This window comes from Melozone crissalis, unplaced genomic scaffold, assembly GCF_028551555.1.
Source record: "Melozone crissalis strain CALT ecotype California unplaced genomic scaffold, PUWL_Pcris_2 ptg000013l_1, whole genome shotgun sequence".
Taxonomy (NCBI): Eukaryota; Metazoa; Chordata; class Aves; order Passeriformes; family Passerellidae; genus Melozone; species Melozone crissalis.
The window spans coordinates 54,433,616-54,448,742 of NW_026535791.1; positions in this window are offsets into that span (position 1 = coordinate 54,433,616).

Consider the following 15,127-nt stretch of genomic DNA (forward strand, 5'->3'; position numbering starts at 1 on the left):
CATTATCCGTGCTTTTTCTAGCATCTGGGAGATGCTGGGATGGATTTGGGATAGAAGGAGGTGCAGCTGTTTTGTGGAACCTTGGCACCTTCTACAGGGTCTCTTCAGAGTTTAGCCAGCCTTTCAACTGCTAAAGGGCAGTGGTTACAAAACAGAGCCCTCAGACAGTCTTACAGGAAAGACACCCTCTTGTGGAGTTACTGCCTGCTGATTTCATCATCCTGCACTCTTTCCCCGTGTTTACAGGATGAGATTTTAGATGAGAATGCCAGATGAGACCTAGAGGTCAAAACAACCACTTGCCTTAATTATAGCTGGAGTTCCAATTTTTAGCGTTCAGTACTGTGATTAAGGCCACATTTGCATCTAAATTAATACTTGGTTGACAGCTGTGGCAAGTCATAAACATGTCAGGAGGACCCTTCTTATTCTTTTAGATGTGGACTAGTACATTAGATGTAGACAAGTACATTAGTTAGCCTCTTGTTCCTTCTGTGCTGTGTCTGGTCTATTAATGAATTGGAAAATGTGTGCTGTGGATGAAGCTTTCTGAGTTGGTGACAAACCTTAAATCGAGGTAAGTTACAAGTATAAGTGCAGCAAGTCATTGCAAAGGACAAGAAATGAGATGGTGTTTCAGGTGTTTCACATAAAGCAGCATCTAGTCCGATCCCCTTGCCAAGGCAGATTCACCTGAAACAGGTGACACAGGAACAAATCCAGGTGGTTTTTCAGAGAGGGAGACTCCAGAACCATCCTGGCCAGCCTGTTCCACTGCTCTGTCACCCTCAACGCAAAGAAGTTCTTTCTCAAGTTGAGGTGGAACTTCTTGTATTTTAGTTTATGGTTGTGAAAGAGAAACATTCATGTCTCCTTTGACTTTAAGATTTTTTTAAGGGCATTGAGGTGCTGGAGCATGTACAGAGAAAGGCAACGAAGCTGGTGAAGGATCTGGAGTGCATGTCCTATGAAGAGTGGCTGACACAGCTGAGGATGTTTAGCCTGGAAAAGAGGAGGCTCAGGGAGACCTCATCACTCTCCACAACTGCCTGAAAGGAGGCTGTGGCCTCTTCTCCCTGACAGCCAGTGACAGGATGAGAGGAAATGGCCTTAAGCTGTGCCAGGGAAGATTCAGGTTGGACATCAGGAAGAATTTCTTCATGGAAGGGGTTGTTAAGCATTGGAATAGGTGGCCCAGGGAAGTGTGGAGTCAGTGTTCCTGAGGATGTTTAATAAGATTCTGGGTGTGGCACTCAGTGCCATGGTCTGGTTGTCACACTCTGGTGTTCAGTCAGAGGTTGGACTCAATGGTCTCAGAGGTCTTTTCAAGCCTCATTAATCTGTGATTCTTTGGCTCCCTAATTCAAACTCAGTCCATTCTGTTTCCCATAGCTAGATGTCATCAGACCCTTATCCTTCCTTCAAGTGTCAAATCTTATTTCATCTGCTGCATTTAGGTAAATTTTTCCACATTCAACCCTTTTTATAGGATGACATGCATCTTTCATTCTTTGCTCCTTTAGTAGTTGTTCTTTGGAATTCTCTGACATTCTCTTAAGAATAAAGTGCACCAAAGAAATCTTAGATGAGCTACATAAATGTTTAAGTGGCTTTTAAACATGGTGTTTGTCAGAACAGGTATTTTGGAGCACCCATATATTTAAGGAACAAGGCATTTAAAAGTGTGTGTAAAGTAATTTCCCCAAAACAGATTCAGCTAAAGGAGCAAAAGGAGCTTTCAGTAACAGCACTTTAACTTAGTTATATATTTGGTCAGCACAATTAAGCTGGTTAGTGCTGTGACTACTGTACTGTGTCTCTGTCAGTAAGACTGAATTCTTACTTCAGAAGCTTGAGGCCCACATGGAAAATGAGGAGACATAGAAATAAAATTATTGAGAATCAAACTTAAAGGTTTTCTTTTATTAGTGACAAAGATGTTGTGTGTATAATTCAGAAGTAGACATGTAAAAATATATCTCTTCAAGAAGCTCTGCAGAATAATTTTTAATGGAGAGGATGTAAGATTCTAGCTATGCATAGGTTTCATTAAGGGATTTAATGCAGTTTTTGACAATATTAATTCAAATTGGCCTTTATCCAAATGCTGATTGAGGGATTGAAATGTTTGAGGAAATATGATGATTTATGGCATTACATTAAGATTTATGACAGAAATGTATAGTGGTGCATCACAAAGAAAAGATGAGATTTTTTTATAGGATAAGCATAAGAATAGTGCTGAGCAACTGATACTCAAAGCTATGGGTTTGACTGGTGACCACTGAAAACTAATTTCTTTTCTTATCACCCTTGTCACCTTCATTTCAGTACCAAAATTAAGTGTGGGTCCCTCTGTCTAGAAGTTCATGCAAGTGCCTATGCCTGAGGATACCAGGTCCATTGCTGAAGATGTGCAACCGTGGCTCAGAATTCTGAGGAAAATGCTAAGTTGCAGGAGAAAATAAATAGCTGTGAGAAGGTCTGAAGAGGAGATTCATGTGAGATGAGAAAGCTGAAATTTCAGACAAGGTAAGGCAAGGGAAAGCACTGACATGGGCAAGTATAAAATCATCAAGAAAATACAGAGTGTCGGAGGGAGGCATTGACCCCCTGTGCTCCAGAGAGCTGTAGGAGCTCCCTTTCTCCTTCCTGACTTTTGCCTGCCTGGCTAGCAGAGACTCTGCTTGTGTCTTGTAAAGGGTGGTGAGCACATTCATACCTAACCTAGTAGTGATCATCTGGGTGTGATAACCAATAAATAATTTTTAAACTTCTGAGTATGCCCTGCTCGCAGAATCACTTTGTGCTTGGCGAAGGTGATCAAACAGGAACACAAAGAATCATGATTACAGGACTCCAAAGTTGACAGTTAAAGCATTTGTGGGAATTTTACCCCCAAAAATTCAGTTCAAAAGAAAATATGTGCTCCCAGATTAAAAATAAAATTAAAAAAAAGGTGGTTTTAGAGGGAGACTGGTGACGCTTGATCCTGCCAAGCAGTCAAGAAACTTTCAAAAAGCAACCAAACAAACGAAACCACAAAACAAAACAGAGGTTCAATATTGCCAAGGGATTCATTGGGGAAAAATAATCAATTAAAAACTTCAAGGAATCATTATAAATATGCAAATATGAAGCAGATTTTTGTCATATGTTGAAAATTTTCTTTAGACTTTTCCTAGTAATCTTATGATCTATTGAATGCAACATGCGAATATTTAATAAAATTGAGAGCAATCACAGCAGGGGTACTGTGTGTGCACTTTTGTTCTTTTTCTTTTTTTTTTCTTTTTCTGTTTTTGCTTTCTTTTATCATAGCTGAAGCCACATATCTAATTAAGAATTAATATTTTTTTAAGCAATCTGGAATTGCTCTTAGTTCTTTAATAGCCCACAAATAAAGGGGAGATTTGCATCCCAAAGGTATGTATGTTATTTGATATTGAGTTACTTTCTACAAATGTTCATATAGCTCATTAAAGAGCCCAGAATTTTTTTTTTCTTGTTTCTTCTCATATAACCAGACAGTTTGATATTTTCCCTCTTACTTTTTGACATCTTGGGTGGGATTTGTCAAAGGAATGCAGGCGTGGGATACAGTCTAGACATGGGTATTTGAGCTAGTCATTCTAAGCTGCTTCAATGGTCAGCAAAGAGAAAAAGACATTTTTGGAAAGGAATTAATTTCAGAGTACATTTTTGAAATATGTTAGATGCATCATTCTCTAAAACTGCTTATTTTTCTTTATTGACATTGAGGAAGGTCTGAGAAGACCACCTCAGAGGTAAATGATTGAAGTTTTGCAAAAGGAGCCTCTGTCCTGGCAATGGTTTAGACTCTTTTTTCTGCCAAATGCTGAGTCTGCCATTACTAGAAATTCTGAGGTGAGATGAATTACTGTCTGGAAGCCAGAGAGCAAAACCTGAAACCATCCATTAAATAGAAAACTCAGTCAGAAAATGGACACTGTAGTAAGGGAATGGCTCAGTGCTTTTAAATCACTCCATCTGCTCACAATTTGTCTCCTTTCATTTCCTAACACTTCATTTAAAGTGTCTACTTTTGCATTTCATCTTTTTCCTCTTGTCACAGCCTTTGGGGATGTCTGTGTTCAGGTTCACAGCTGCCATGCCCATGAAGAGTTTGCCCAAAAAATGTGGATGCTCCACCCTGGAAGTGTTCAGGGCCAGTTTGGATGGGGCCCTGAGCAGCCTGGTCTAGTGGAAGCTGTTCCTGTCTGGGGCAGGGGGGTTGGAACTAGCTGGTTTTTAAGGGTTTTTTGTAACCCAAACCAGTTCATGATTCTATGATTTTATTGCTCCTTTTGGAGATTTTAATTTGTTGTTTTCTTCTGTTAAATACAAGCTACTTGATATCAGCACAGGAATGAGAAGAGGTGTGTATGTAAGCAGTGAGAGGACTTAATCATCAGTGTTGATATATAGGCTAGCATTAGTTTCCAAGTTCCAGTTTGATTTGCAAGCACTTAAGGTTTTTTTGCATCTTTCACAGTCTGTAATACTTCAGCTTTAGGAGATTGATAAATTGTCACATTTTTGCCTGATTCCATATGAAATTATCTTTTTCTTCCCCACAGTCCTGTACTAACTTTGCAAAAATAATTTTTATATGGCTTGGTAAAGACTTCAAAATCTTTATACTAATAATAACTTCCCTGTATTGCATAATCTGTTGTATATTCAGTTAGCAGGAGTTCATATTTTTTCATGTAGTTTTTTTATCTTATTGCCATCTCTCTTCTTTTGAGCTGTTATCTCACCTTTCCATTGTTTTATCTTGCCTTCTTTATATTTTAGATGTTAAAACTATTGCAAGTATGTATAGTAGCAATGATAATAACTGTGCTTCCATCATATCTGTGCATAAGTATTTCCCATGCATCTACTACATTTAGCATGAGATGTTTTTAGTGCTTTTTGTAACAACATCTTTTGGTGACTCATTAGGCAAATCATCACTCAGTTTGTTTTTTGTAATATGCCTTCTATAAATTTATTAGCCATTGTTAAGCTTATGAGAACAGAAGAACAATAAAGAAAATTAATCTAAATAAACTAATGGTGTGAGTATAGAGTGAATTAGTTAGGCCCCATTAATTCTTTGTACCTCCTGATTCAAAATCAAAAGGTCATAGCTGAGTCTGTAGACATAAAAAAATGTTTGGATATTAAAATAGAGTTCTCAAGACATAATAAAGCATTTTCATCTCTGTTTTCTATTTCTATGCATGAAAAGGTCAAAAAACCATATGAGACTTTGATTCCTGTACTTAGATGGGAATTTGAACTTTGAAAAAAATTTTTAAAAAGTAATTGAGGTAAAAGACAGACTCCTGAGTGAGGACATGAATGATTGCTTCAGCTTTTTGAAGTGGGGAGATTTTTAATCTTCCTATGATCTATTATCTCCCCTCCATGTGGGAAGCTCCCCTTCAGCTTTGTATTTCCATTTGGCTATGTGTGATGATTCCAGACAGCCTCAAAGGGCTCACAAATGGTATTTAGCAACCAACAATGAAGGGACATGTCCTGTCTTTCACCATGTAACTCACCTCAAGTGCCCATAATCTCTTTTTACTATCTGCAGATACTATTAATTACACTGTCATTGACATTTACCTGAAACATCATCTTTTCTGCCTGAATCAGCATGAGACTGCGAGAAGAAAGGTATCTGTTGATTTACTATGACAAAATATTCTTTTTTATCTAAAAAATTACCAGAAAATGTGGCAAATTCTGTGCAAGATGAGAAAAAATACTGAGCAAGGAAATAGAAAAGGACTTTGAGCAACTGAATAAGAATTTCTGCAGGCAAGGGAAGACAAAATCATCTCATTACCAATTTATATTTTGATCTGTTTGGACATGTATGATGTTGGTCAAACTTTTAAAATATCAGATTTATCTCTTCTGTGGCTCCATTGCTGCTTCAGCTCTATATTTCACTTCATATTTTATGCTTTTATATTTTAACCTTACTAGCTAATATCACTGTAAAATGTGTAAAGGACATTATTGCGTTGATAATTGGCAGCATCATTATAAGCTATAGAACAATTTTAGCATAAGGAAAAAACTTGTTAATTGAAACTTTTTTGCATTACTGTAGTACATAAAGGTCAGATTTGATTTGTACCCTATGATAGAGTGAAACCATAAATATGATGAGTTTGCATGACCTTTCTTAAGTATCTACCACCAGTCTCATAGAATGACTGCAGATTTACAGTAATTATCTGGTTAAATTACTTGAAGTTCCAGTAATAGACACATGCATAAATACAATATAGTCATGCAAAAAAGAGTTTAAAAAGGGGGCAAAGTACATGTGATATTTCTGTCTTTCAAAGTAACCTGCCTAAAGTTCACATGCTGAATGATTTGTGTATGTCCTTCACTTCCCAACCATGACTCCAAGATAATAACCATTACCAGACTCAAAGAAATTTAGTGAGGTAAAAAAATCTTGAAATATCAACAGTTTAGTAATGTTTGCTCTAAACTGTCTAATGGTTACATGGCTCAAAAACTGGCAATTTGAATCTGAATCTGCCACTCTGAAATATCTTTTCTAACCAAGACTGCTGTAGTAATATTTTCTGACAGATTTCACTGAATTTTCCAGAAAGGTAAAGGTGAACTAAGTGATTATTTTGATAATTCTATCTACCAGTGGCTCAAGATTTATAGGCAGGGATTTTGAGAAAATATTATCCAGTTTTCTGCCTGACTTAGTATATCCTGAAACAAGTGGAAGCTTCCTGCTGGGGAATACAGGGATGATGAACGTATGAGAGTTTAAATCAGAATTGTATGAAAACAATAAAAGAACATTCTGCATCCATGAATTAACTTGTTTTGATATGGTTTTATAAATATTTCTAGGATATGAATTTTAGACATAAAAATTCTTGCTTAGTCATACTATTTTTGATCCTACTTATGTGAGTTTGAAATGTGAATTCAATTGAATGGACATTTAAATAGGTTAGCACCAACAGAAACTGTGGAAATATACCTATCCTGAAATAGCTAAGTGATGGAAAGCTCATCTGAGTTGAAATCTGTTTCAGATGGGGAAGAGCTGGGTTTAGAATTAAGACCATTATCTAAATATGAAATCACACGGTGCGAGGCCACTCTATACTACCAGAAGTGCCATCCTTAGAATTTTTTCTAATGAAATGTTCATTTGAATTGTTTATCTCCTGTAGGTAAAACAGAATTGTTTGAGAAATTCTGGTGTCTTTGCATGTCAATGCTGTCTGATATAATTTCTTGCTATGTATCCTCAGGAGCCTTTGCACAGGCTTCACGGCCAATGCATGAGGGATATCACAGTTTTCCACTGGAGTGTGGGGAAAGGGTCAGGACTTCCTGAATCCAGGTTACATGTGGCAGCAAGCAGCTGCAGCTGCCATCAAATGACAAGTCTCTGACACTGCTTGTTTGGAATCCTAAGCAGGAGCAATGAGGTCTGCCCATGAGCCAGGACTTCTCCCTTCTCAGCCCAGACCCTTCTCATACTGGGACAGGGCTTGTCCCTCGGTAAAGCCTGGAGAGATTGGAGAACTTCAGGAACTATAGAATAACTTCAGAGTGCAGGAATTCTTACAGGTGAAATCAAACTAAAAATATTTCTTTCCTTAAAAACACACGTTAAAATATCATTGTACTTTCAGTACAATTTACTCTTTTATAACAGTTTTAAATGCTATAGATAGCTCCTGATGGCTTTTGGCACCAATGTGTTATAAGGGCGTGATTTCTGAGTATGGCTTAATATTGGGGTATTTTGCTCTAACTGGCAGTCATCCTTTTTAGTATTTTTTCACTTTTGATAGTGATCCAGTTTCCAACTTTTTGCCTGTAGTGTTTAACCTGGGAGACCTTCATGGACAAGGGGTAGTGATACCTCTCTGTTTAAATCAGTGTGTACCCTCACTGATGTTTTCATAGGAGTTAGACCATCTAAAAGGAAGATGTCCTTTTCCAGTTGGTGTTTATTTACAATCTCATAGTTGCCTTCATCTGTATGTCTCACACACACACTGGTTTGAGTAGCTTTGATTATAACAGTCCCACGTTCAGATTATACATATGCTTCTGGAAGTTTCTGACGTGCAAATTGTCAGATACTGAAACGCTGTAAATTCATCATGTGGCCATACAGGCTTTGCACTACAAGAAGGTTAAGCTTGTTCAGCAAAAAAATCTGTGCCATTCTTGCCACTATCTGGGGCAAAAATCTTCTTTTTTCATACTACCTTTTTTACTTGAAGCAATTACCTTTTTTACTAAGGTAATCTCAGTTCTTTTCTCTTTGAGCTTTTTTTGCTACAAAAGATTTTTGCTTATCATCCTTTAGAGTCTGATTTATTGCATTTTAAATTGAGATTACAGGTTTTATTTTGACAGTTTCTGGATATTTATGATATAATATGGTGAATCCAGGAGGAAATCATTCTTATCTTCTAATCTTGAGTTGAACAAAATGAAGAAATTTGTGTATTTTTTTTAAATCTATGAGTCAAAAATCCTCAGATGGGATATCCCTCAATCATTTTATTCTGCTTCTGGAGTAGCTCAAACTGTGTGCTAGTGTTCTGGGATAAATTTGATTGCAGTTTTGAATATTGCCATTGTATTTTCCTTTTCTGTAAAATTAATCCCAGCCTGCCTAATTTCTAATGTGTAGAATGGAAAAACTTTTATGACACTATAAATTTTAAAGACAAAAGAGAACAAAACTTTGAAGAAAAACAGAACTGAGATTAAGTTGTAACATTTAATAAGTATCTGTCTAAAAAAAATTTCCCTCAATAAGAAGGTCAACTAAGAGCAGAAATAATAGCAGTTATTTAATTTTTGATGTCAGAAATTGATCTGGGTATGATACAGTGCAAGACTGGACTAAAAGGAAGGAAAGCTGGTTTACTGGAACATATAAGCTCAGGGCTACATCACGGGGTGTTCTGAAAGGGTATGAGTATACCTTTACCAAAGTCTCAGTTTTCTCTGCCTTTCTATTTTGAATAAAAAATTTGTATAATTATATATTAAGCCAAGGAAAAGTTAAAAAGGTACTAGGTTTCTAATTTTTAAGAAATTAACAAACTCCAAAAGGCCGATGTTCTTTTATCATACTAGATCACTACTTGTTCTTATTCCAGTTGTTATCTTGTAGCTGCTCAGTCTTGATATTCTGTGCTTATAAAGCTGGAGAGAAACATTTTCTAAGGTGTTTGATTAATTTCTAGCATTTTCAGTCAGAAAGAATGGATAGTTGCCTTTAGGCTAATTTCACTCAGACATGCTGCATTTTTTTGCTGATTTTTTTAAAGAAATGTCGTTAGGCGTCTTTCCTCTTTCAGCTTATGAAATGAAACAGCTCTTGAGTTGTTTGTAAGCAACAAATCAGCACATATGACTTATCAGAATGAAATTTTTTCAATTGTGCCCTTTCTGTTGTCAGTATGCTATAATTACTTCATGGAACTTCTATTTAACATATTTGCAGAATTTAACAGGTAGGAAACATGGCACTTAACTAATCAAATATTACCCGCCAACAACTGTGAAATCTATAACGTGCTTCCTTAGTCAAGCTCCTAGCCTGCGAACAATTACCACAAATCCTTCAAATCACCTAGATGTAACAGTGCACGTGGGACAGAGCAGCAGTCACTCTGATCATACCAACCCCAGCTGCTGCTGAGGGCACCAGGCCCACAGCTGGGTGTCAGGGATTCACGTGTCCTCTGTCTTTCCAACTGTCTGAAACCTGTCAAAGAGGGATGAGCACCTGCTATTTGTCACAGTATCTTCTGTAGGATAATGGTAATCATATAGTCCGTGGGTTTTTCTTTTTCCTTTATTCTCCTGTTTTCTACATTATGAGTTGATTTTGTTGGTTTGGGTTTGTTTGGGTTTGGGTTTTGGTTTTTTTTGTTTTTATTTTTTTTTAGCTTTTTTTTTGGTTGGGTTTTGTTTTTTTTTTTTTTTTTCTGTGATTCAAACAATATTTTCCAATTAGCAAGGGTTTTGGAAATCATAGGTTTATCAGATGAGATGCTTCCTCAAAGGGCTAAAGAAAATGCTATGGAGAAACAGAGTATCTGTTATACCTGCAGGGGGCATTGCAATACAAAGAAAGGAGCAATGAAAGCTTCCAACTGAATTGTCTGATAACATTTTATGACATATGACTGTCAGATTTGGATTTTTCTTGTCTTTTCTTTCAAAAGATGTCAAGGTTTTTTGAAGACATTAATGAATTTTTTTCATAGTTGTTTTGAAAGAGGGGTTAAATTACAATTGCAAGGATATTTTTCAGTGTTTTTGCACTCACTGATAGTGATGAAGAACATTGGGACAATGGTATTAAAATGGGACATAAAATGCCAGTAATTTTTTTTCTGTGGTATAGAAAAAGAGTTTGCAAATGATCCATTAATAACTTTTAAACTTCTTCACTAGTTTAATGAGTCAAATTAATCTCTAATTATCATGAATCTCTCTCTATTTTTTTTTTTTGGCATGAGTACTTTTATTTGTTAAAGGCAATGAGGCATGGCATCTAAGCTGGCCAGAAATTCTAATATGAAATTTTACCTATTGTGTTATGCACATATTTGAGAGTGATGTTGGCTATCTTGTCATTCCTCATAGAATTCATTAATTATCTTTGATGGTCTTGTCTGTAGTAGTTTTTTTATAGTTTTATAATCTATGATGAGTGAAAGGAAGCTGATATGTAACTTCTGCTTCACACATGATAGGTGGAAATTTGTAAACATTGGGAATTATGGAATCACTCCTAAGATTAAATATATACGTATATTTCTGTGTACAGCAGAATATGATTTCACTCCTTTGTCTGCAATACCTCAACCTGTCTCTTCTTCTCAATTATGAAAAATCTCCTTAGAAGCAGGCAAAAATGCTGTATCTGTTAGCAAAAAAAGGGAAGGTGACCAGACTTGAGATCTGTCACTGGGAAGAAAATCATGATTAGATAGAGTTACTAACCACTCATAAGGAACATCTTAGCCAAACTCAAGTACAGTAGAATGGCTGGTTTTGTAACTGCATGATTGACAGTAGTTCTATGCAATTTCTGATTATTTACTGCCTTTCACTCCTAAAATGACATTTTTAATCTTTCTTCCCTTCTCCCACTAGCAATCACATGGTAATGAATAACAAGGTTTAGTTTCAATGTGATTTATGATAGCAAACTGTTATTCTTTCAAAATGGAGGCAGTCGTCTTTGCAAATTTTTTTGGATTCTCTTATACCCAAGTAAAATGCAAGACCTTTTTTTTGGTAAAATATTCATAGATTAAAGGCTTAACTGAGAAGACATTATTTTATTTCTAGGATTTATCAACAAAGTGCTTATGAATGCTACTGATCTGTTGACTGCTTCTTTGTAGTCTTTAAGATTTGACACCATGTTCCTGACATTCTGCATTTTTTGATAGATTCCCTGCATTGCACTAAGCATTATGTTCTTACAGCAGATCCTTATCTCTAGCTTTGTCAAAATTGGGTTCAAGGCCATTAGCATCAACTCACTGTATTTTTTTCCTGTATGAGTTTTCAGTACTTTTGTTGCACTTTCTGTCACACTGTAAAAAAGAAAACAGTGATCTGCTTATTTATCCATCTTCTTATCTCTTTACATTGTTCTAGGAAAAAGAAAAAACAGCATTGGAGTTGAATTGTTCTTAGGCGTGGCAAACCACTTTATTTTCCTATAATCTCCTCAAAAAGGAAAATCCTTTATCCACACTAATAATGTGACATTATCTATTTCAGATGTGCATTTAATTTATACAAATTTCTTAACTGACCTAACTTCCACATTTTTTAGCCAGTTGTGGAATTTTCTTACAGATTTCTTCAGCAGTTTGTTCAGGCAGGACTGTATTTTATGTGTAAGTACTTTACTTGTCATCTGTATTACATTAATAGCAGTCTAGAATGAAAGCAGATGTATTTTCTTTATTCTTAACAGAGCAACTGGTAATTCTCAATGTTGTAAATGCTATGATGATCAAAAATAGGTTTCTATGATTAAAGTATCAGTTCCAAAATGAGAAAAATTATGAAGGATCTCAATAGCATTCACCAAATAAAAGCCAATGAAATAGTGAACAATATGAAACAGATTAATTCTTAATTAGTTAAAGATTTGCTTGCTTCATCTGGACATCACTTGTTATTGATGCAATAATGCTTGTGCTTGGGAGGGCACAGATACTGCTAAGTTACTTAAGATGGCAGAGAGAAAAGTCATCACCTTTTGACACATATTTGTTATAGTTTCCCTTTTGGTCTAGGAAGTGTTAAAGGTCAGGACCCTGGCATTCAGACCAAATCCCAATAATTCATACTTGAAATTTTGACTTCAAATACATTTTCCACATTTACTGTGATTTGAAAACCCTTGCAAGGGTTATGTGAATAGGATAAGTAGTTCTTTCTTCACACAGGAATTGCAAGATCAAAAATCATAGAATTTTTTGGACTTGATGACTGAACATATACATCTACTTATTTCTATTTCAAAGAATTTATAAGGGTTTCAGCTATTATTTTCTCCTCCCATAACAAAAGGCTGACAAAGACAAATTTTCTTCACTTTTCTTGGCCTCTTTTTGATATGTATCTTGTTAGAAACACTTTTTAATTGTAAGTTACCTAAAAAATTCTTCAATATTCAAATTTATTTTGCTAGAATAATGTGTATTTCAAAGGTACACAGATCAGGAAAGATGATTGGCCTGGGATGGTAAAAATGTCATTCCTTTATTACTGAATGCAAAAGGAATCTAAAAGCTCGTGTTATAAAATCATCATATCCTTGGTTAGCTATAAAATATTTGATCACTTGATGTGGAGCCAGATATGTGCATTCCTTGCCCGAGTCACAGGGGGCAAACACACAAAGGCAGCTGTGGATTTAATTTTCTAGTGACAAGTGGTTTGTTACTCCTAGATATTGCTCTAATATAATGTATACATAGAAAAACAATGTCAGACAGAAAGTTTGGGAAAATTTGGTTAAATTCATAAACCTGGAGTTAACCAGATTAAACCAGTTTAGTTTAAATAACTAAAATTCCCCCATCTTAATACTGCCAGGACTCTGGGAGAGATTCTTTTGTACCATCACACAGAAAGATCTCTTGCAGTCAAAAATTGTTCTGTCTCAGATGAGACTGAAATATTAATCTTACTGCCATTTTTCAAACACCTTATTTAATAATTTCCATACCATTGCTGTTGCTAAGGATGCAAGAATTTGCCACAATGGTGAAAAGTGGTTTTCTGTCGTGTTTTTTACAGACAGGATGTTCAAATAAATACTCTTTCTTGGTGGTGATCACAACCTGGTCAGATCCTTACGTTGGCTAGTTTTCTGCAAGCTATAAAAGATAGCTTTCATTCCCAAGGTAGGGACTTAGCAACTCCTGGGTTTTTTCTTCATATTTTGTGAGAATTCAAGACAGACTTGATGCTGGAAGAAAGATTCTTTGTGCCTTCAGCCAGACTCAGTCCACTGAGTTTATTACTTCCTTGTTACACTGCATTGCACTAGGTGGTGGTGGAAGCCAAAACAATATCTCTATCTCCACTTGGTATCATAAAATAGCCTAGTAACTTGACTGAAGAGAAGGAACATGAGTAAAAAGATCGTTTTATACCCACAAGCTTTCTGCTGAAAGATTTCATCTTGTTTTTGTAAACTGTGAATAGAAGAGATCATCAGGATGTGATAAAGTTCTGAGGACTGAGTACTGAAACAGGCTGCCCAAAGAGGTTGTCATGTCTCCCTCACTGAAGATACCCAAGAACAGTCTGGATTAAATTCTGTTCAATGTTCAGGGATGACCCTGCTTGAGCAGGGAGATTGGACCAGATGATCCATTGTGATCTCCTCCAACTTTACCAATTCTGTGATTCTGTGACCTGGCATGAGGAAAGGTGAGAACTAAAGGCTTGACAGGGTTAGGACATGTCAGATCATGAGAAAGACAGAAATTCTTTCTTCATCCTAGTCTCTAAGCCAGGTGTGGAATCAAGGAAATGAATCATTCAAAAGAGTTCTCAGACACATAGTTGTTACCACTCACTTGGTGAAAGATATTACTTTGTAGTTAGGTGCTGATGGGAGAGACAAGTATAGACATTCCTGGCAATCCAGCCCCTGGTATCTTACACCAGCACAGAAGGTAACCCAAGACTGCACAGCTCTGACTATTCATCTCTAGGCAACTAAACCCTGCAGTCCATCAAATTCTCTCTCATTCAAGGAGACAATAAATAGAATATCTGTTTTTTATTATATATTGTTTTTAAAGCATCTTCATTAATTTATCTGCTCTTCTTCTCAGTTTTCATTTAATCCATTCCTTACTGTACACAAAGCAGGATCTTTCTCCCAGATGGAGTGTTCCCTGCTGAAAGCGCCCACTACCATGGGGCAGAGTAATGGAAATGCTTCAGGTACAGGTACAGGTCCAAGCACCTACAACGTTTCTCCAGGAAATCTGAGAGGTTGTGTTTGGTGAACCGCTTTTCAAGGTAGTAGTGATTCCTTCATTCCACCAAGAAAAGAAAGAGTAATTTGTAATCAGAAAGTGAAAGTACATATTGCAAGGAAATTTCATACTTTGATATGAGACATATAGTCTTCCCTCTTAAAAATATAACTAGATATTTCATAAAATAAAAAAGAGATTTCTCTTGTTCCTGGAGTAGGTAGTCCCTTATTGTCCTTAAGAGCCTACTCTAGAAGGAGAACTACATTATGACCACGTTTCTAAAACACATTCTTAAAGCTTACAAAGCTTTGTAGTATTTGTCTTCCATACTAAGAATTTATGTACTATCAACTGGTAACAATTTTCATAAAGAAAGAGCTGACTTATGACAGGCATATTATTAATAAGTTTGCCTGTCTATGATTTGATCTTATATTTTAAAACTGCAATTATTGTCTCAGATTGTGAGGGACAGACACAGAGGAGTACAGTCAGTTTGTGACTATTGAGTAGGAATAGGGTATTCAGAAAAACAGGATGATCAG